This window comes from Xenia sp. Carnegie-2017, unplaced genomic scaffold (assembly GCF_021976095.1).
Source record: "Xenia sp. Carnegie-2017 unplaced genomic scaffold, XeniaSp_v1 HiC_scaffold_23, whole genome shotgun sequence".
NCBI lineage: Eukaryota > Metazoa > Cnidaria > Anthozoa > Malacalcyonacea > Xeniidae > Xenia > Xenia sp. Carnegie-2017.
The window spans coordinates 14,688,283-14,711,219 of NW_025813486.1; the positions used below are offsets into that span (position 1 = coordinate 14,688,283).

Genomic DNA, 22,937 nt, shown 5'->3' on the forward strand with positions numbered 1-22,937 from the left:
CCACTTCGTTCGTTTGGAATGTCTGTATTTTGTTATATCCACCCGAATCGTTCAATATGTTATAAATAGTCATAACTAACACTTTAATATTCCGAAGTACTTGTAGTTTTATGTGTTCAGAGTACTTACGTCATTATAAACACATTGTCTTGTAATACAAAATGAAATATACTTTGAATAAACAGTTCATGTTCAACACAATACTTGAGAAGGAAACAAGACAACTTTTTTTGATTAGTTATGTTTTTAATTTGTTACAAATTTATCATCGAAACATAACTAATCAAGAAAAATTGTCTTGTTTCCTTCTCAAATATTGAGTTAAAGATGAACTTCTTATTCCGAGTATGCCTCACTTTCTATTACATTAAACTGAATTGCATTATATTTGTATATTATTAAAATTGATGCTCTTATTGATAACATTGACATGATGATTAACAACAAGATGAAATATTTTTTAAACAGATCTAACAGCCGTCGAAAATATCCATCAAAGATACGAAAAAGGGTGAAAAATGTCCAAACAAAGGTATTAGCACCATGTAAATGAATGCAAGTTCTACTGTCTTTCCGGTAAAAAACTATATTACCAGGGCCAGTAGCGTGGTGCTGCAATTTTGACTGCGGGGGCCAAAGCAAATTTCGCCCCCCCTTCACCTTTGAACTAATGAAATTTGCAGTACATGCCACAGTATTATTGAGTCTCGATACTTTATGTTAGCCTTTGCATTTTGATTACACTCTACCGATGACAGCGCTACCACTAGAAAATTAAAAATAGGTACGCGAATGGCGTAAATGACTAATATTTTATTACCTACATGAGAAATCACTAGAGAAGTCCGACGGTCATTTTTTGTAATGATAACCAAAATATTATAGATCATTTATCAACAAAATTGATAATTTTGTCTTCAATTACCACAAACTAAAAGTCCGTCTTATTAGTTATTAGCTCGCGCTCTATGGACGACTGACTTAAACGACTGAAACAAGTCGGACGTCTGTTTGAGAGACAGGCTTTAGTCAATGACTCCATAGATCTGCTAAGTAGGCTAGCCACTATAACAACCCACTATAACCTGTATGATATTTTGAGATGTTTATTTCAACTATCGCCTGTAAAATTTTTCAAATTTCTTTAATTTTATACTTTCAAATATTTTCCGTAAAGCATCATGGCCATGTAGTCGTGTCAATTCGGGAATTGCCGTCCTAGCATCTGGACATCTTGACATTTTTTAGTATAACATTGTGGTTCGCCTGTGAGCAGGCTACCCACAAAAATATTATTAAGCTGATTAATAATAAGATGCAATGCCAGTAACAATTCCTGTCTGTGGGAGAAAGCCAAGAAATTTGATTGAAATAGGCAAAAACTATACATTTTTAGGCCTTGTTGCGCCCCCTAAGAGGAAATTAAATTTTGCCCTGTATGTTCTCTACAGTCATTGTGACAATTGACAAGTCAGGAGTTGTGGCCACATAAGAAACATCAAGAATGCTCCTCAATTACTTTATTCCTTAATTGACTGTAAAACGACACCCCTTACAAGGTTTAATTTTATTCAGTCTTCCTTTTTCCCCAAAGTTAACTTCATTTACTGTATATTATGACTGTTGAAATAATTGTTCTGATTCAATTCATTTTTCTAGCTCAAATTTAAAACTTCGTGACTCATATTCATTTCTGTGCCCCCCAAAATATCAACAGCTGGGGGAGCCTTGGCCCCCCTGCCCCCCTGCCCCCCTGCCACCACGCCACTGCCAGGGGCGGATCTAGCATTTTTCAAACAGTCATGGAATGTCGGAGGTGTTCCTTACCTTAGGGGTTCCAGGTGAGGGCATGCTCCCCGGCAGAATTTTGAATTTCAAAGCCTAGGAAATACCATTTTCAGCGTTTTAGGAGCATTACAAAATGTTTTTTGTGGGCATCATTTTTGCGTAAAAAATATTTTGCTTACGTTTTTTTAAAAACTAACTGTGAAGTAAACAATAATTGAATGTTAAGCCAAATGTTAAGGCTCATTATCATGCCTAGGAACATAAAATTTGCTTTCAATAATGCTATTCTCATGTAATTATATGCTTTTAGTCATATAATTACATGAGATGACAAGTACACATTACACAAAATTCATGTCTGAAAATGTTAAAATTGGTGCATTTATCATGCTCAAGTGCAGCGGTGCTAATTTTTCTCACTACGCGTGCGGTGTTTATTGAAGGGCAGGGCTAGCTCGGGAGCGGCACATGTTATGCATTATAATTATACCGGGAGTTAATTGTGTTTTGAGCGAACGGGTCGTGTTTTTTATTTTTACTTTTTTCTAATCACGTTTTGAAAAGTCTATATATTTCCAAAGATCTTGTGCTTATTGCAAACAATGTTTGATAGTAAACGCTTTAATGATTGCAAGTGATCGAAAGTATTTTGTATTTTCTGTTTATGGACTGCATAGGTTGACATGTATCATATTTCACTAGATTTAAAAGTGTAAACAACACAAATAATATATGTATTTCACACAATATTTGAAATCGGCGTTTGATTAAACTACTCTAAGTAGGCCGTATTCTGTGGCCGATTATCGTCCAGTTTCGTTGCCCCCGATCGGGCACTACATTTTAACACGATAGATAAGTGGAATATATCATAGAAAGGGATAATTCACTTGTCTCCACCTTCAAAGACCCGCCGTTTTTGAGTATTTCACCATTGAAATTTCAATAAATTGATGTCTTTCGCAATCGACCAACGATATTTTGATGACGTAATTTCAGAGATACTTAATGTAGGATACGACATAAAATGCAGATGCTGCTTTACACTCATTTCAAAATGAAGTTTCCCGATAATCCACTGTTCTGGCAAGCTTTAATCAGGAAACTTTGGATGGCGGTTGACCGTGTATTGAGCAAGAATTTTAAAGTTTTGAAACTTGTCTCAAAAGAAAACATGCACTTAAACCCATGTGAGATGTTTTAGACTATTTCTGCTTTAGGAAGAATATTTTTTAGTGATAATCTGGAACGTGTTGTCTTCCATTTTACGGCAGCGCCTTCCCGAGTAAAGCGGACACTTGTGTTAGTTCTGAACACCATACATCTGAAATTTTTGGAGCCATTGATTTTTTTGTGTGTATTTAAACTGAAAAAGATGCTAAACTTGGAAGACAACACACTATGGAATGTTACCCTAAAAAAGAATTGTAGATTATATGCTATGCAAAAACCTTACAAAGAGCCAACTATAGTATGTTCTCGCGTTATGTCTTTTATGTACATAAAACACGAGAAAAACTCTTAATATTTAAGTATGGTACATGGATTAACAGTAAAATGTAAAATATTGACCCCTGATTTTTAATCAGCATTAAGTCAATATATTCGCATTGTAATTGACATGTAGTACTAAAATCATCATCATAGTCATTTCCAAGGTGGATTCAGGCAATTAATAGAGCAGCAAAATAGACCCATTTCAAATTAGCCCTTTTGCATGGTCGAGCATTCAGTCTTACACTTACACTCAGAATAAGTTTCAAAGTTTGAGGAGCGAGTTGGAGTGCCATCTAAGTTAAAACAATCTTCTATCATAAAACTTCCAATCGTGACCAATCGGTGAGAGGAGATCTATTTGTCCATATCGAAAATATGCTCTATTTATAAGTTGGACATGGCTATTTCATGTTTGAGGCATGAAAAGGGCATATCTTGAGTCATGAACGTTTGTTTGAATCTAGATGGTGAGTATAACTGTGAGACTGAACGCTCAACCATGTGTTTCCAAAAAGACTTGCTGAAAATGCACCTATTTGTGTTTTTGCTGCGATTGCCAGAATGCAGTGTTTGAAGTTGTTGATGATAAGAAGGAAAGTGGTATGACTCAAACCTGTCATGCGTGGTTCTAGCGTTTGGCACTCATTTCTAAGTATTATATTTCGAAGAAGTGGGCATGTTATGTTAAAAGTGATTGCACCTTAGTAATATTCTTCTCAGAGCCCCACTGCCTTAGTTTATACTAAATGGCTAGGAGTTTGGCCATATATGTTATATAGCTCAAAGTATGTTAAGTTTTGTAATACAGTATATTCAGTAAATTGATATTAGGTTGGTATTAATTTAAGGTGTTCAATCTGCTCCTGTTTTCTATATTTATAAAGGAGATAGCGCCTGAACAGACTATAGTTGGTTATTTCTAAGGTTTTACAAATCATATAATGTGAAATCAGAACAATTCTTTTTTTGAGTAACATTCCATTTCCATGACTATCCCGAGACTATCTTGCGTATATTACGACCATACAACATACATAGCTGCCCATGGTTACATCATACGTGTTGGTAGCGTTGCGTTTTGTCCATGTTTTGTTTTGGCGGAAGTTTGTGAACTTGTAGGGCTATTTTTACTCGACCAACTACAGCACCGGTACGGGAAGAACGTCGGCTCATACCGTGACGATGGCCTTGCAGTCATAAATACCAAATCTGGAAGACTCTGCGACAAGGAAAGAAAAACCCTCTCACACCTACTTGATGAGCTTGGACTAAAAATCACAGCGATGACAAACCATGAACGCACAAACTTCCTTGACGTAACCTTTGACCTTTGCAACGACACCTACCAACCATATAGAAAACCCAACCACGAGCCTCTCTACATTCACAGATCGTCCAATCACCCACCATCATTACTACGCCAACTACCCAAATCCATTAACAACCGAATTAACACACTCTCATCTAGCAAAGACACCTTCGAAAATGCCGCACCAATTTACAACCAAGCTCTTAAACTAAGCAACTTCCCCACCCAACTCAAATTTAATCCATCAAACATCAATGTAAGCACTACGTGCAACAGAAAACGTAACGTCACTTGGTATTACCCACCATACAGCAAAAACGTAAAAACACACATCGCCCACGACTTCCTACAACTTATCGATAAACATTTCCCACCAAATACTATACTCTCAAAGATATTCAACCGACACACAATACGCGTAAGCTACAGCTGCGGCGAAAACATGAAAACTTTCATAACCAGACACAACAAGACTATTTTAAAAAGACTTAACCCAGAAACTACCCAGAACAAGAACAACTCCCCAAAGAAATGTAACAGCAGACAGAAACACCTATGCCCGACAAATGGCAATTGCCTGAAACCGAACGTGATTTACAAAGCCAATGTGACAGCGACTGACAACAACGAAACAAAAACTTATAAAGGTTTTACTCCCATGCGCTTTTAAGACACGATATCGAAACCACACTAAATCAATTACGAACATTAAATACCGCAACGAGAAAGACTTTCTAAATACACGTGGACACTGAAAGAAAACAAACGTAACTACAACATTAAATGGGACTTCATCAAACAATTTCCACCTCCGAACAAAAACCAAAAAACCTGCCGTCTTTGCCTTGAAGAAAGACTACTTATCCTGAAAGGACGTAAAAAGAACATTTTAAATACGTTAAATACATTTTAAGAACGTTCCGATATGTTTAGTGCATGCCGTCATGTAACTTAACACCTTTTAATCGATGTACATAGTCAGCAAATACTATATAATCTGTCAGTTGCCTGAAGATCGCCCTACGGCGTGAAACTCCGAGTAGCGACAGCAAACACTTGTCCATTTTATTTCATTTTATCTTACGCTCTCCTAATATATAGGAAATTGAGCGCTCTTTTATCCAGGAATATTCTCCATAATATTTATATAAATAACACTTGAGAAAAACGACGATTTTTTTGAGAGCAAACATGTTTCGACATTATCAGAATGCCATCTTCAGTGCAGAATGGTTAGTGTTAAGTAATATGATACGTGATATGAATAAATTAATTACAATGAATAGGATTATGATTCAGTTACTAAATATAAAATATTTACAAAAAAGGAAAAGAAAAATAAGTATTAAGAACTTATAACAAAAAATATTATTATAAAGTAAATATAGTGTTGTAGTGGTGAACTTGGATATTTAAATCGGGATTAGTTTTATTAATGTGTAGAGCTTCCTTGATTTTGAGTGAGAAAGTGGATTGATCAGTGTCGATGATTTTAAAACAGGAAGGTGAGAATTTGTTTTTACATGAAGGAGAGGCTTGAAGATGTTTGTAGATAGTGGAGTTTCTGTCTGTGTGAGTATGTTCCTTTATCCTGGTAGATAATTGGCGAGAAGTTTCACCAATGTAGCGGGAATTACATCCCGCACATGAAAATTGATAAACTACCATAGATTTGGAAAGTTCGGGAAGTGGGTCTTTAAACGAAAATAAAGATTTTATTTTAAAAGGTGTGAAAATAAGTTTAACGTCAATGTCAGTGCAGTAGCGTTTAATGATTTGTGTGAGTTTGCGTTGTGTGTGTCGTGAGTAATCACCTATGTAAGGTAGTTTGAAATAACGTTTATTGTCAGGTTGTTGTATATCGTTAGTGCTAGTTGTGGCGTTAGATGAGTCAGTGCTTATCTTGTTGTCCAAATAGTGCTGTATAGTGTTGTTGATGAAATGAAAAGGAAAAGAATTACGTTGGAGGGTTTCTTTAAATCACGTTGAAAGCCGATGTCTGTGTTGTTAAGTTTCCGTGCTCTGTCGGTAAGTGTTCGTATCAGTCCAATTTTGTAATTTAATGGTGTGAAACTAAAAAAGTTAGTCAGTAGTCCTGTATAAGTTGGTTTGTGGTACGTAGAGGTCATACAGTTTTCATGTGATTTAGTTAGTAAGATGTCAAGAAAGGGTAACTGATTGTCTTGTTCGGTTTCGTATGTAAAGTTTATGTTTTGATGTTGTTTGTTGATGTATTCGTAAAAGAGTAATGCTTCGTCTTTGTTATGAAAAATACAAAAAATGTCGTCAACGTATCTGCGGTAAAATAAAGGTTTGTTGTTGCTGTAGTTATTTAACCTATTTCGTTCGTGAAAACCCATGAAAATGTTGGCTAGAATGGGTGCCAAGGGTGAGCCCATACTTACCCCATCAATTTGGTCGTAGTACTTACCGTTAAATAAAAAATGAGTCTCGGCCGTAGCGATATTAAACAATAGTTTTAGTTCTGTTCTGTTCATTTTGAATAAAATGAACAGAATAAAATGAATGTTCTATTCATTTTGAATAAAATGAATGTTCTGTTCTGTTCTGTTCTTTTAAAATAAAATCTTTATTTTCGTTTAAAGACCCACTTCCCGAACTTTCCAAATCTATGGTAGTTTATCAATTTTCAGATTATCAGTTTATCAGAATAAAATAAATGTTCTGTTCATTTTGAATAAAATGAATGTTCTGTTCTGTTCTGTTCTTTTAAAATAAAATCTTTATTTTCGTTTAAAGACCCACTTCCCGAACTTTCCAAATCTATGGTAGTTTATCAATTTTCATGTGCGGGATGTAATTCCCGCTACATTGGTGAAACTTCTCGCCAATTATCTACCAGGATAAAGGAACATACTCACACAGACAGAAACTCCACTATCTACAAACATCTTCAAGCCTCTCCTTCATGTAAAAACAAATTCTCACCTTCCTGTTTTAAAATCATCGACACTGATCAATCCACTTTCTCACTCAAAATCAAGGAAGCTCTACACATTAATAAAACTAATCCCGATTTAAATATCCAAGTTCACCACTACAACACTATATTTACTTTATAATAATATTTTTTGTTATAAGTTCTTAATACTTATTTTTCTTTTCCTTTTTTGTAAATATTTTATATTTAGTAACTGAATCATAATCCTATTCATTGTAATTAATTTATTCATATCACGTATCATGTTACTTAACACTAACCATTCTGCACTGAAGATGGCATTCTGATAATGTCGAAACATGTTTGCTCTCAAAAAAATCGTCGTTTTTCTCAAGTGTTTTTTAAAATTGCTGCTAATTAGAAATTATTTATATAAATATATATATAATGAAACAGAAAGGTTAGGGTTAGGGTTAAGGTGACAAACATAAAGATGGATTTCAAAATAGCAAATACCATGGTGAATGGTAATGATAACAATGTAATAGCTCTTAAAAGAACTGTTTTAACCAGAACACTAAACCAACAATTCAAAGGAACCGTTATTTACAGCTAGGAGACACTTTGCATTTTGGCGGACTACTGGTCAGGTGTCAACGTCTGCTAAATGAGAACCTCCAAATCATGCTATATTTATAATGTTACAAAAGGACAATGTTATCCCTATTTTTAGAGATGACACTTAAAACAGAGACAGATTAAACACGTAATTCTTTTTGTCGGCAAAGGACAGGATTAGTCAATTTAATTAATACCGACTCCATGACGCCTAGCTGGACTAACGAGCGACATTTTTTTTAAATATTTTTAAAGTTTTCATCAGAATAAGCACAGCGAGTGTTGCTTAAAAGATGTTTTCCAATCGCTGAATCACATAGAATCGGATTTTCACTTCTACACCCTCGCTTTGGTAGTTGTCGTAAAAGAACAGTTTTATTCCTTACAGAAGCTGGCACATGCTGTTTTATTCTTTCACTCAACCTTTGAGAAGTCCTACCTACATATCGAGCATCACACTCACATTTAAACTCGTAGACTACATCACACTCACATTTAAACTCGTATTTGAGCAGGGAGAGACTCTTTGGGAGTGGGTGGAAGAATAGTTCTTTTTGAGAATATAAAGACCACATTGCATGCAAAAAACAAAGTTTCAGCCAAATGATAGCGAAGCATTGCCGGGCTTTAGGAGTAAACGATCAAGTCTTTCGGGGACGGGGAGGGTGGCTGAATGGTTAATTGCGTGAGCTGTAAGCCAGACGGCGCGGGTTCAATCCCGGCTCGTGGCACATCTGGCAATGTGTCTGTAAACCTAGCCCGGGTTGACCAAAGCCATGTGAGGGAAATTTGGTAGAGGAAACTATGTCCTCGGATGGACTGTATCTGCATCTGCAATGTTGCAGCCTTGTCACACTGTGTGTCACGCTGATATCAGCGTTGTAGTTGCGTGAAAGGTACGAGTGATTGTAGTCTGGTCAGCTGCCTTCACTATAATTTCAGTAACCAGGATGTTCCACTTTGTGGAACCCTCATACGTCGAAATCGACGGAGTCCATTATTATTATTATTATTATCAAGTCTTGCACACGTTTATTCTGAATGCAAGGTTGATTCTAAAGAATTTTCTCTTACAAAAGAGCACATGATCGCACTGTCTAATTTGAAAAATAATAAGAACATTGTTATATGTAAACCAGATAAAGGCTCTGGTGTAGTAATTCTAGACAGAGAAGATTACAACAGCAAAATGCTAAATATTTTGAAATACAACAACAAGTTCTGCGCGCTTGGAAAATTGCCAGAGTGCGATAAAACTAGTACATTAGAAAGGAGATTGCAAACACTCCTTCTAAACTTGAAAAAATCAAACCAAATTAATGAAACTTTTTAAAATTTAGTCCGCCCAACGGGGGCAGAGAGACCACGTTTGTATGGTTTGCCAAAAATTCACAAGGAAGGCGCTCCACTTCGACCAATTCTAGCCATGATTAACTCAGCTCAACATGAGCTAGCCAGACAACTGTCAGTGGTACTTTTGCCCGTTTTGGAGAGGTTTCTAACATACGCTTTAAAAGACTCTTTTACTTTTACTGATGAGCTTAAACAACAAAATTTTTCAATGTATTCTAATCTAACGATGTGTTCTTTCGATGTAACTAGTCTTTTCACTAATGTGCCCTTAGAAGAAACCATTGACATTTGTGCTCAAAATCTTTTTCACTCGGACATGTCTTTGCCGGACATGTCTGAGAATGCCTTTCGAGAACTAATGATGGCTGCCACAATAGGTGTGGAGTTTAGTTTTGATGACACCATGTGTAAACAAATTGACGGGGTGGCTATGGGTTCTCCACTTGGACCGGTTCTTGCGAATATTTTTGTTGGCTATCATGAATGCAAAATGCTTGCATCTTCAGATTGTCCGGATGTGCTGTGGTATAAGCGTTATGTGGATGACACCTTTTCTTTGTTTCATAACGATAAAAATCGTGAACTTTTTGTTAATAAACTTTGCTCTCTTCACCCTGCACTAAATTACACCTCTGAACTAGAGTCAAACAATCAATTAGCTTTTTTAAATGTTATTGTACACAAACGCAATGGTCAGTTCTTAACAAGCATTCATCGCAAAGCAACATTCACTGGTTTGTACACACGCTTTGCCTCTTTCTCTTCCCATAGAGAAAAGATTTCTTTAGGGAAGTGTTTGATAAAGCGAACGCATAGATTGTCCTCAAAAGAGTTCATTGATAGTGATCTTATCTCACTGAAGAATATTTTTGTGTTAAATAGATATCCGGAAGAGTTGCTAGACAAACTTTTCTTATCCACTAACAATGAACGGAATAAACTTTTCTGACCGGCCAAGTGCCCTGTTTTCCTTAGACTTCCCTAGATGGGTAAGGCCTCTAATGACATCGAGAAGGAAACTAAAAATAGCACTGAGAGTTTGTTTTTTTGCACGCAATGTGGTCTTTATATTCTCAAAATAAACTATTCTTCCACCCACTCCCGAAGAGTCTCTCCCTGCTCAAATATCAAGCAATTTAGTCTACGAGTTTAAATGTGAGTGTGATGCTCGCTATGTAGGTAAGACTTCTCAAAGGTTGAGTGAAAGAATGAAACAGCATGTGCCAGCTTCTGTAAGGAATTAAACTGTTCTTTTACGACAACTACCAAAGCGAGGGTGTAGAAGTGAAAATCCGATTCTATGTGATTCAGCAATTGGAAAACATCTTTTAAGCAACACTCGCTGTGCAAGTGCTTATTCTGATGAAAACTTTAAAATTATTAAAAAAACGTAGCTCGTTATTCCAGCTACGCGTCATGGAGTCGGTATTAATTAAATTGACTATAGACCCATTGCATGTGACGTCACAATCCCAGTGACGCTACATCTGGAGGACAAGCAAACGCGACATGTAAATAACAAAGCAATATTATTGGTAAGGATGGTTAACTTTTGCGCAATTTATGGCTGTTCGAAGCGTGCTGATAGGGATAAGGAATTAAGTTTTTATCGCATACCAACTGTGAAAACCAATGCAAGCAAAATATTGCAAGATTTACTCAAGGAACGTCGTTCTTTGTGGCTTCGAAGAATTCGTCGGGCAGACATTGATGATTCTAAATGCACGTATTTACGAGTGTGTAGCCTTCATTTTGTTACTGGTAAGCCAATGAGTTGAAAAAAGCTTTGTTGTGTTCGTTATTGTCATTTTATACCATTTGTTGTTTTGTTTACAATGGCAGGGAAACCATAGGCTTTAACGGACCAAACTAATCCAGACTGGGCTCTATCTCAAAACCTTTCACATACATATGTCGAAAAAGTTGATGTCGATCGCTATGCTCGTATTTCGGAAAGAAATGAAAAACGAAAAAAAGTGAATCCGTTGAAACAGTGCTGTCAGCAGTGACCCAATCGACCTTGACAACCCATCTTGTAGATGAAGAACACGGAGTCATATCAGCCACATCTGCTTCATTGTCAGAATCAGAATCGAACACCAAATATTCACAAAGAGAACTGAGTTTGGATAAAATAACTGCAATGAAGAGCGAGATAAATCGCTTGACCCAAGAAAATCTTGAGTTAAAAAACAAGATAAGTGATGCTTGACGAGAAATCCTTCTTAAATGATGACGAAAAAGTCCTCTTTTACACTGGTCTGCCAAATTGAAAGATCTTGTCAGCAACACTGGAACTGGTACGCCCCTACCTTATGCATTCTCCCAAATGCTCTTTGTCACCATTTAGGCTGTTGCTTTTAACAGTTATGAAACTGCGACTTAATTTAACAGGTGTAGATTTGGCTTATCGATTTGGAAACATCAACAAGGGAACTGTATCAAGAATTTTCTTACAAGTAATTGTTCTTTATAATGATTAAGCCCTCTTATTCTATGGCCTGATAGGGAAGCCTTAAGAAAGACCTTGCCCATGGATTTTAGAAAACACTGCCCTAAATGTGTTGCAATCATTGACTGCTTTGAGATTTTTTTGCATCGTGCATTAAATTCTCTTGCGAGGGCACAAACTTACTCATCCTACAAGCACCACAACACAATTAAGTATTTAAATGCTGTCACTCCCCCAGTGTACAGTAAGCTTTGTTTCCAGTGGCTGGGAGGGAGAGTCAGTGACGAACATTTGACTGAGAACAGTGGTCTCCTTGATAAGATCTTACCTGGAGATGTAATCTTATTTGATAAAGGCTTTGATATCCAGGAGTCAGTTGGTTTGTACTGTGCAAGTATAAAGATGCCAACTTTTACTAAGGGTAAAAAAACCAGCTCAGTGGCATTGAATTTGAACAAACCAGACGAATTGCTAATGTGAGGATTCATGTGGAAAGAGTGATTGGAAACATTAGAAAGAAATATGCACTTCTGAGTTCAACTCAGCCAATTGATTTGGCAATTCTAAAGAAAATGAGCCCACTACGATTCACAAAATAGTTACTGTTAGCTGTGCACTAATTAACATTTGTGATTCTGTCTTACCTTATGACTAAATAATATCTTTAAAAGATTTTGATGCATACACTTAAAATTGTACAAATAATATTCATAAGACATTTGATTTCATTATATTTCATTTATTCAATTTTTTGGGTCTTCAGTACCATTTTCCAGTTAACTCTGGAAGGAGTCTCCTCAACACAAATTTCTTTGCTGCCTCTATCTTCCTTTCTAGTAATTCGTTATTTTGCAAGATTCGTTCAACAAACAAGTCTTTCTCTGTCCACACAACAAAATCACAGTAGCTAAAACCAGTGCATGACAACTGAGCCATAACCTAAAAAAGTGAATTTCTATGCATTAAGCTTGTTAAAGGAATTTATGAAAACAAGTCTTTCTGTCCACACAACAAAATCACATTAGCTGAAACCAGTGCATGACAAGTGAGCAATAACCTAAGAAAGTGAATAGCTATACATTAAGCTTGTTAAACAAAATTAGAATAATTTACAAATGTACTTGATAGTAATATGCATGAGTTCTTTTACGTTTTGTGCCATCACCTTTTACTTCAATGCAAAACAACCTTTCATCTGTTGAAGTTTCAATTGTCTCATCTTTATGGCAAAATGGACACTATCAAAACAAAATCAACAGGTGATGAAATTATGTTGACCTTTTCCCCATGACACATAGACACAATGAATAACAAACCTTTATTTCACAAATCCCATTGCCACAACATTGGCAAGAGACAAGTCCATCTTGAGAAGCACCAAAAGATCCATGGGTCAAATGAATCCAGAATCCACTGTTTGTTACTGAAACATTTTCATGGTTTGTGTTTACCCATTTTCGATATTTGTCTCTTGCCACCTCTTCATGCTGGCAACCCCATCTTGTTGCTGCAGTTGAAAATTTCTTCAGCTCTGGATAGCAAATGCTTGTGATCAGACTCTTGGAAGGTGAATCTCTGTTGGTGCGACAAGCTGCTTTGAGCTATAAGCAAGCAATGATCGTCATATTTTTTCACCAACACTTCACGCACCCATCCATTCACAAAATTTTGATAATTATCAAGACTCTTATAGTTTTTAACTGCTATTTCGTGTACGCACTGACCAAAAATAATGAATACATGCCAACATGAATGTAGCTGACAGCAGGCCACAGATCGATATCGTCGAGCCATTGATTTTTTGGTATTTCGTACGGATCATCTCCATTGCAATGTCCTAATTTCATTTTGTAACGCGCTTTACTATCCTTACACTAAATATTTTCTATATATCCAGGCAAAAAACCTTTTTTTGACCTAGAAAGCGCTGACTTTATGTTACTAGCCATATTAACATATAAAGCGTGCACAAGTGCTTGTCCTCCAGATGCTCCCCCAGCAACAGTTGCTAAGCGTGCGTGACGTCACTGCAAAGGGTCTATTCCTGTCCTTTACCGACAAAAGGATTACGTGTTTAATCTGTCTCTGTTTTAAGTGTCGTCTCTAAAAATAGGGATAACATTGACCTTTTGTAACATTATAAATATAGCATGATTTGGAGGTTCTCATTTAGCAGACGTTGACACCTGACGAGTAGTCTGCCGAAATGCATAGTGTCTCTTTCTAGCTGTAAATAACGGTTCCTTTGAGTTGTTGGGTTAGTGTTCTGGTTAAAACAGTTCTTTTAAGAACTATTACATTGTTATTATTACCATTCACCATGGTATTTGCTATTTTGAAATCCATATATATAAATCCGTATATATATATATATATATACAAAATATACAAAAATATACAAAAAAATGTTTTAAATAATTTGGATTTAACTAAAATTTAGAACATAATGGCATCTACCAATGTTGCTCATGACTGTTTTTAACAGCCATGAGCATTATTGGTAGATATTGTGCAATTAATTACCAATGAAACTGGAATGCCTGCTAAATGTGACCGGCCTTTAAAGTATATTCCAATACCATCAAATAAAGAAACGTTGTGAGATTTCTTAGCTACTGTTTCATGACCAACATTTCTTGGATTTGGTAATTCTTTCTTAAGATTTCTTAACTAGGGTGATTTTTTGGCAATGGTTTTCATGACCAAGATGTCTTAGTTTCGTGTTTCATAATTTGTCTTGCAAATGCTTATGATTTGCCTTGCATTTTAAAATCAATTGAGTTTTAGAGCATTGTACTGGGGACTAGAGTTCAGAGCAAAATAGAATATATCTCCAAGAAATTATCTGGTTGAAGCTAAAAAACGGTTTACAAGGTTTGTACGGTTCATGATTGTTATGGACACAAAAGTCTAACCCGTAAATGTGCTTTATTGTAAATAAATACTGACAATTGAAGCATATGACAGAAAAAAATTTGACGAATATTGTACCAGTGTTTAGCAGGAAGCCATTCACTCGAATTTTTGGGCAGCGAAAACAGGATTCTACTGGCATCTACAGTGTGCACGTGCGCACAATTGCAATTATATTGAGGTGTTATATATGACACCACAACAACACCTCTTTATAACGTAGGCAAATTTCTATCACAACTTCTTAACGCTTGATAAACACACAACAGCAGATTCATTTTACGCAGTCTTCACCAGCAACGGATCCAGCAGGGTTAGGCAGAATATATTATAACTACTAATTTTAAATTTCAAGTAAGTTCGTGTAATAGTAATTGGTTACAAATTTCAAAAGAATAAGGATTAACCAATTAGTAAAATGAAGTAATTTATTTTGCCTATATCCGAATCTGCCCCTGGTCTCCACCATAAATTCCATGCCTACTGAATTATTCTATCAAGGTTATAATTTTGTTTCGTTTAACGTAGAATCTTTTTTTACAAATGTGCCTCTTAAACGAATTATTTAAATTATACTTAAGCGCGTCTTCAACGAGAAACTCGTGAAGACAACACTAACAAAACGGACTTTAAAGAAATTGCTTATGAAATTGCTCAAAGTTGAGAGAAAAATACAGAAGAAATACTAAAAAAATGATCACTTTGGGCCACCCCCAAGACTTAGGCAAGGGGAATCCTTAGTTAAATCACTAATAAGAAAAGTACAACGTAATTTAAAAGAGCCAGTGAAATTTATAGTAATATACAAATAAAAAAATATCATATTTCCTTCCCAAGAAAGACAAAATGCCAACTCTGGACCGCAGCAATTTATTGTATGTATATACTTGTCCAGGCTGTTTCTAATCATACATAGGTAAAACTAACAGAACCCTTCTAACTAGACTTAATTAAAACGCAAATCTGACCGCAACAAAAGCGCCATTTATGACCATCTAACAAACTGCCGTGACGCGCAACACATAACTGACATTTTCAACTTTTATGACACAATTAATGGCATAAATCCAACACATTTCTTTTCAAGCCATTTCGCACAATGTGTACGAAGTGCTGGTTCACTGTTCTCAAACTTCACTCAAACTATGGGACTGTATTTTGACGATTATATTTAACACTTCGAGAGGATATTTACTGTGGTTATGCACGATTTTTACGTTACGGATTCCAAACGTTGGTTCTTCGCGATACGGAATATTTAAATTGTATCGTTAGGATTGTGGACAACCGTCAATCCTTAAACTGCGTTTTCGAACTTTATTGCCTACTGCAATACGACTCTAATTTATCAAATTTGTATGACCAGTTCATACACCAATAACGTCAATTTTCAGAACTCCCGAACCAACGCTTGCAAGCTATATTTATGTATAATTTTTTGGAAGTGGTTTTAGGCGTTTACATGACTTGCAACTTTGCCATTCCGTTTCTACCTACATCCTACCGCAATGACGCATTGCGGTGATGAAGTGTTCTCTTAACATGACTATAGTATTTTACATCAGTTTAATAATATCAGTTATATCTTATAATCTGTAATAAGACACAGTCACTAGCTACATAATTTGACATGACAATTTACAACACCATGATCTCATTCTTAATAACACTAACACTTTACATTGTTTTGATCATAACAATTGTAATGTTTTGCTTTTCCTTGAGGCGATTTATATTTGTTTCAATAAGCATCGGCTGATTCCTTGTCTGAAGTCTTCTATAGAACTTGTTTTTTCCCCTTAATTTCACTGATGTAATTGTAGGCAGTAACGCCTCCATTCCTAATCCCTAATTGCAAATAGTAACATTTTCTAATCGTCTTTATTTTATTGCTTATCTCATTTCCTTGTAACTTGCTTCTTACACAATGCTTTATTGATAAATAGCCAGAAATAAAAAACGTTTTCAATCGGTTTAAAGTATACTATATTTCCGCTAGAGTTACTTCCAAAAACAACTCAGGTTGCTGGTAACCAGTTTGATAGTGCACCAATGTTCTTTTGCGAATCATTTGTAAGATCTAGGTAATGCAATTAGTACTTTTTCTTTGTTTCTTGCTACCAGTTGCTAATAAAATACGAAAACTAGATAACCCTGCAAACTAGACATTCTTAAAATCTACTCTAGAAGTAAATGATAAAACATACTCCAAAAAACATCATCTTGTAAACTCAAGATTCGAGTTATAACAGCAAGAGACAAGATATAAGGCAATATTTCGATATAAGGCAATAAAAGGCTATAAAGCTTTGATTTGTTAATGGCAGAAAGGACTTTCTTGCAGCGTAGCAACGACAGTGGAGTGTTAGCTGAACCTACTACACATAGGGACTGTTCAACAATTCGCCTGATGTCGTCGGTGTGTACAGGTGTATTATGTTCTAGGATATCTGGTAAGGGGCATAATGGGCCTGTGGCGTTTAGCATCGCACGCTGAATAACTGAGAGCTCCTTATCTACTTTCTGCACTAACTTCCTATCTTGTTAGGGAGTGTGAAACAACTTTTGAGGATCTAGTGCGGCAGCAGTGAGTGCATCTACTTGAGGGATGGTTTGCTCTTCTAAAATGTCACACACGTTATCAAAGGATATTTTCCTTCAAAAGTTTTTCTCTGAGAACTCATTAAACTCCTGAGAGATTGACCACGAGCTTGTAACGTTTCCGAGTCGTACAGAGCAGATTGAGCGTTACTAGATTTGTTTTGGCTGTTCTGTTCTCACGAATGTCGTCTTTAGTATTCAACTGAGTGTGTTCAGCAGCATTGGGGGCTTAATAGCCTGATTTAGTGGCTCAATAGCCTGTTCTGGTGCCTCAATAGCCTGTTTTGGTAAATCTATAGCTTGCTCATGTTACTCAGTAGCCAAGGGATCAAAAATGAGGTCGACGTTTCTCTCCGAAACTGAAAAAGAGTCCTCATCATGTTTTCCACACTGCGAATATAACGTAGTTTCGTTAATAAAGGAATCTTCAAGCTTGGTAAGCCTTTTATCGCAAGCTTCTACATTAGATATTAGTTCACCAACAGTTGATGAGATGGTACGAAGCTGAAGTGTAAAAACAATGAAAAAGAAAACACAGAAAAGCAGTGTGAAATGCGAAATATTTACGTAAAAAATCTTACCTGTCTGTGTGTGAAGCACAAGGCGAAAAAGCCACATGAGACTTATGGGTCGGGTAAGATCAGGGGATTGCGGTATTGTTTTGTCTCAGTGGTCGTAAGACATAAGTGTTTAAAACGTGATGTGAAGCATAGATTGGTTGACCAAACCCCTTGTATTATCATATATTTCGACCGGAGTTCCCAGAACTAACCCTAGCACAAATTTTAAATTGTTTAAATTGTCTTCATGCACCTGACGATACTCATCCATTTGGGTGCCCGAAACAGTTGATTTTTTTTGTTCCTATGAAGCCACCATTGGCAACTGTGAACATGTGCGAATGTCTCTCCCAGAAAATTTTCTTTTTTATGTTGAGCTAAACAGTAAATTTTTTATTTGAGCCTTATTCCGTTACGCTTCTCCTGTAAGAATTACGTTAAACATAAATTCTACATTTGTATTTTTGAAAGCCTTTTCAACATTTTTGATATGTAGCTCAAGTTCTCAAAAAATACAGGTTGTGCAATTTTAGATAAAATTATCAGGCTTGCAAGATGAGTACAACTTATGACTTCACAAATTACTTTTTGTCATGGATTGTGTGAACTTTGCGTGAATAATCAATATGTTGCAGTGAAGTAAGGCAACATTTACATCCCAGAAGATGGTGAAATATGCATAACAATTATTCTTTCATGTAATTAAATTTTATCCCTTATCACTAAGAGTTAATTTTTTTTTCAAACAATTTTAGGGGATAGTAACAGCATTGCTGAAAGATATTCTTGATCCTGACAAAATATTGAATTATGTTGATTGCCATGCTAAAAAAAGAGACTGTAATGAAGGTGGAAAAATAAGGTAGGATGAATCAATACTGTTATGGTTGCAAACTCAAGACAAAAATTCCGTTGATGCTTTGAACTAGTTGACAAGATTGTAAACTTAATCACTAATCTATCTTGAGCAAGATTACGTATGTTATGTCTTTGTACGAACAATAATGGTGATCCAGGATTGTTAAAACTTTAGGAAGAGCGTGGTTGAACATATTTTAATAAATAGGCGTCTTATTATCTAAAATTGCGCTGAGACAACTTTGCAAATATGATAAACTACAAAGGCTTTTTTACCATATATGTAGAAAGCATCTCCTCCACGACTGTGAAAATGCAATTCTGACATGGATAGCTTTACTCTAATTATAATCCTTACAGTTGTATGCAAAAGTTTGAGTACCCTGATGGAACGTCGTCACAATTGTGCTTAACTCAGGTCAGACATTTGTTGACATGAATGCATGACATACACAATTATCATAAAAGCAATAGAGTTGTTAATTTACTAAACAAACACATTCATTTTCTTGACAAAGTAACACGCGGTATGCATACTTTTTTTGGAGCCCTGCAAATATTTAGACACTCATAAAAGTATGTGAAGCATGCTGTGATCAATATTTAGTGACTCTCCTTTGGAAGATACAACAGCCTCAAGCGTTTTGAATAACTAGACAGTAGTTTCTCTCCGATGGAATTTTCGCCCATTCGTCAGTGGAGAATGTCCTCAGCTAATCAAGATTATATGGATTTCGTGCATTAACTACAGTCTTGAGGTCATTCCATATATTTTCAATAAATTTCAGGTCTGGAGGCTACGATGGTAAATCCAGAACTCCAAATCTTTGTCGTTTGAAATATTCTCTAGTTGAATTTGAATATTGTTTAGCATCATTATCCTGATGGGACAGCCAGCCTCTGCACAGTTTGAGCTTTCTGAATGATTCCCTGATACTATCGTGCAAAATCTTTTGATACTGAATCGAATCCATTCTCCCATCAACTTTGACAAAGTTTCCAATGCCAGTGCCAGCTTCAAGGCCCTACAACATCAGGGGCGGATCTAGGATTTTTCAAATATCAGTCATAAAATGTCGGAGGCGCTGCGTACCTTGGGGTCGAAGGCATTTTCCCCTGAAAAATTTTGAATTTCAGAGGATTCTCCCCTGAAAAATTTTGAAAATGCCATTTTCACCGTTTTAGAGCAATACAAAATGTATTTTTTTGGCATGGTTTTTGCGTAAAAACATCATATTTTGCTTACGTTTTTTTCAAAAAAATGAGGTGAACAATACTTGAATTTTTTGCCAAATATTTAGGCTCATTATCATGCCAAATAAATGGCTCATTAGCATGTCTAGGAACGTAAAGTTATTTTACAATAATGCTATTCAAAAACAGATATAGTCTTTAAAAATTTCTACCAAGTTGTCAGGCATAGATCCTCCTAGCGATCCCCATTCAAACCTCTATGTAATGAGTTAAGTTAGAAATTTGGTACTACAAGTGACAGTTCATAGATATAGAAAAGCTCAGACTTCAAACCATGCAAGTTTATTGTAACCCTTTACCCATCTCCACATCAGTGCCAGCAAATTCACCTTTTGAGAAAAAACTCAAAATTTTTTTCTGCCAAAGATTAAGCAAAAATTATCACAGTGAAAATTTGCAATTAAGGACAGCTTAATGCCATCAATGTTTTTTAGACATTTTACTAGACTATTATCTTCAGCAATCACTAGTAGCATTGTATTTGCAAATACAAACAGAATGTAACCAACATGTCTTTCATTATATAACTACATGAATGTTGAACTTGGTTCATGTGTCATGCTTGCTGGTTGTGATAAATATCTTTTCATGTGATCAAAGCTCTTTTAAATGTAAATCTGAAATAATTTAGTTTAGAAATTATAATGATCATCAGAAAAATTACCTAGTGATCATGAAAAATACTTTGCTGTTTTGCCAAATTTCAAGATTTATCTGCATACATAGGAAGACATTTTTACTTTATAGAAAATGCTTTTCATACATCAATGGCCCTTTGGAATTTATGGCAAACAATCTGGTATGAGCTGTAGATTAACACACCTTTACATCTCTACATGAGGTGTTCAGTTAGAAAAGGGAATACTATACATGTATGTGAAATACTTAGGTTTAATACCATTCCAGTCAAATTGTCAAAATAAAAAGCTTCATGGATCAGAAGACTCAAAATCACAGGTTATAGTAAACAGCTTCTCATGTAATCAATGTTAGTTTTCTCAAATCTTAAACAATATGTAGTATAACTGTCCAATGATTGAATGATCATTTATCATAAACTGAAAATCCCCAAACATGTTTATGATAAAGTAAATAATAGCATGGCGCCTTATGGCTACAGATTTTTTGTACATTTTAATATATTTGCAGGAATGTAGGATTTTGCTGCCATATAACAGCCACGACTCTCAAGCACAAAGAAATCATAGCTAAAAGTCCTTTGGCAACAACAATTTTAGAAGCATCAACCTGCTTACCATACGCCATATTGACATAAATCGCATCACACACTCGCATAAATTGACTTTGATATATTACATTCATGCATAAACTTCACTTGTCCTTTACTTACGACTTTGGATGTAAATTTCTGCTGATAAAACTCAAAACAATGTTGGCTTTCTTTTGAACATCAATGACTGAAATGTCGCTCGCGAGATCGTCTTTGCCAAGCATTTACAATTTATCCATAAATTTTTCACCCTCTTGAAAAAATTCACAGTTTGGACAGCAGCATTCATGTCAATATATGAATTTGTAAAAGATTTCCATAAATTCCATCTGATTGCAGTTTAGTTTCTATCATGCTTATAAAAATTACTATGAAACGATCAAACATTCAATTCTGACAGTGAGCTTGACTATGTTAGTTTAGTTGGCTATCAGTCGAAATCCGTCAAACCAATCACAATAAAACAAAAATTCAAATGAACCAATTGTAAGATAGCAATTGGACTCCCTTGTAGGTCTGGCCACCCCTCTCATCGGTAGAGACCATTCCAGACTGTCCACTGATCTGGCCATTGACCAACAAAATAAGCGTTTTTGGCGTTCATATACTCCTTTATCAGTCGAACCAGTCAAGCCACCCCGCTTATCAGTCGGTTATTCCAGGTCAATTAAAATTCAACTGATCTGGTTACCAACGAGATATTCATTGGATTAGTAACTAGTTTTCAATAATAAATAAAGCTGGATTTTTATCACGAAGTAAATGCGATAATAAAGTAAGAATAATTAATGAATTTTTAAATTAAAATGAATAGGTTATTTTTGAATTTTAAACATCAGTCGCGCGACGGATTTGACATACTCTAGATCCGCCCTGACAGTATCTTGTCATCAGCACCATCACTACGGAGTCACATGAGATGCGCATGCGTGCATTATCAATCAGTGCTGGCATCTTTGCCAACAGGTCAACTAGGTAACGATAAATTTTTAATTACTAGGAGTTACTATCGCAAGGGAAGTGCTGCCCCTCCACCAAGTAAGGTAAAAGAGTTTGGAAACTGCTATTGCGTGTTTTCCATCATTTATCATCTGCCATAAACAATACAATAATGAATGGTAAAAATAAAAATACAGCAAGAAACCGCAACAACTCGTATACTTTGTCATTGCATAAAGACAAGCTAATTGTGTCATCTTTTATTTTCAAATTGTCATATAAATCAATTTATAGAAGTAGATGCAAGAAGTAACACTGTATGTATGTATAATTATGCTAATTTCAAAATGGAATAATTGGATGAACAGTTTTCAAAGCTCATTTTACAAAAATTTGCATATTGTCATTTAGAACTCGGCCAATAACAATTAAATCATGTTAACCGGAGCTTAAATGAAATTTTCAGAATTTCATTCACTTGGTTGCCAACAGCACAAGATCAACACATCCATCAATACAAATCGTTATATGGTGTCATATATGTATCTCTTAAGTCTCCCTGTGCTTCTTTGTTAGTATATCATATGTTTTCACCTGGATTCATGTTACTCAGTTGTTTTAGCGAGGAATCACTTTTATACACATACAAACTTGAATGGTAC

At 35.6% G+C, this 22,937-nt stretch overlaps 1 long non-coding RNA gene across 1 annotated transcript; it reads left to right on the forward strand.

Annotated features, from left to right (window-relative positions):
• The first annotated feature begins 493 nt into the window (after nucleotides 1-493).
• LOC124449523 lies at nucleotides 494-22,729 on the forward strand. The gene is made up of 3 exons (XR_006949428.1): nucleotides 494-532; nucleotides 18,749-18,855; nucleotides 22,337-22,729. It is a non-coding gene; the product is annotated as an uncharacterized LOC124449523 (long non-coding RNA).
• Nucleotides 22,730-22,937: the final 208 nt, after the last annotated feature.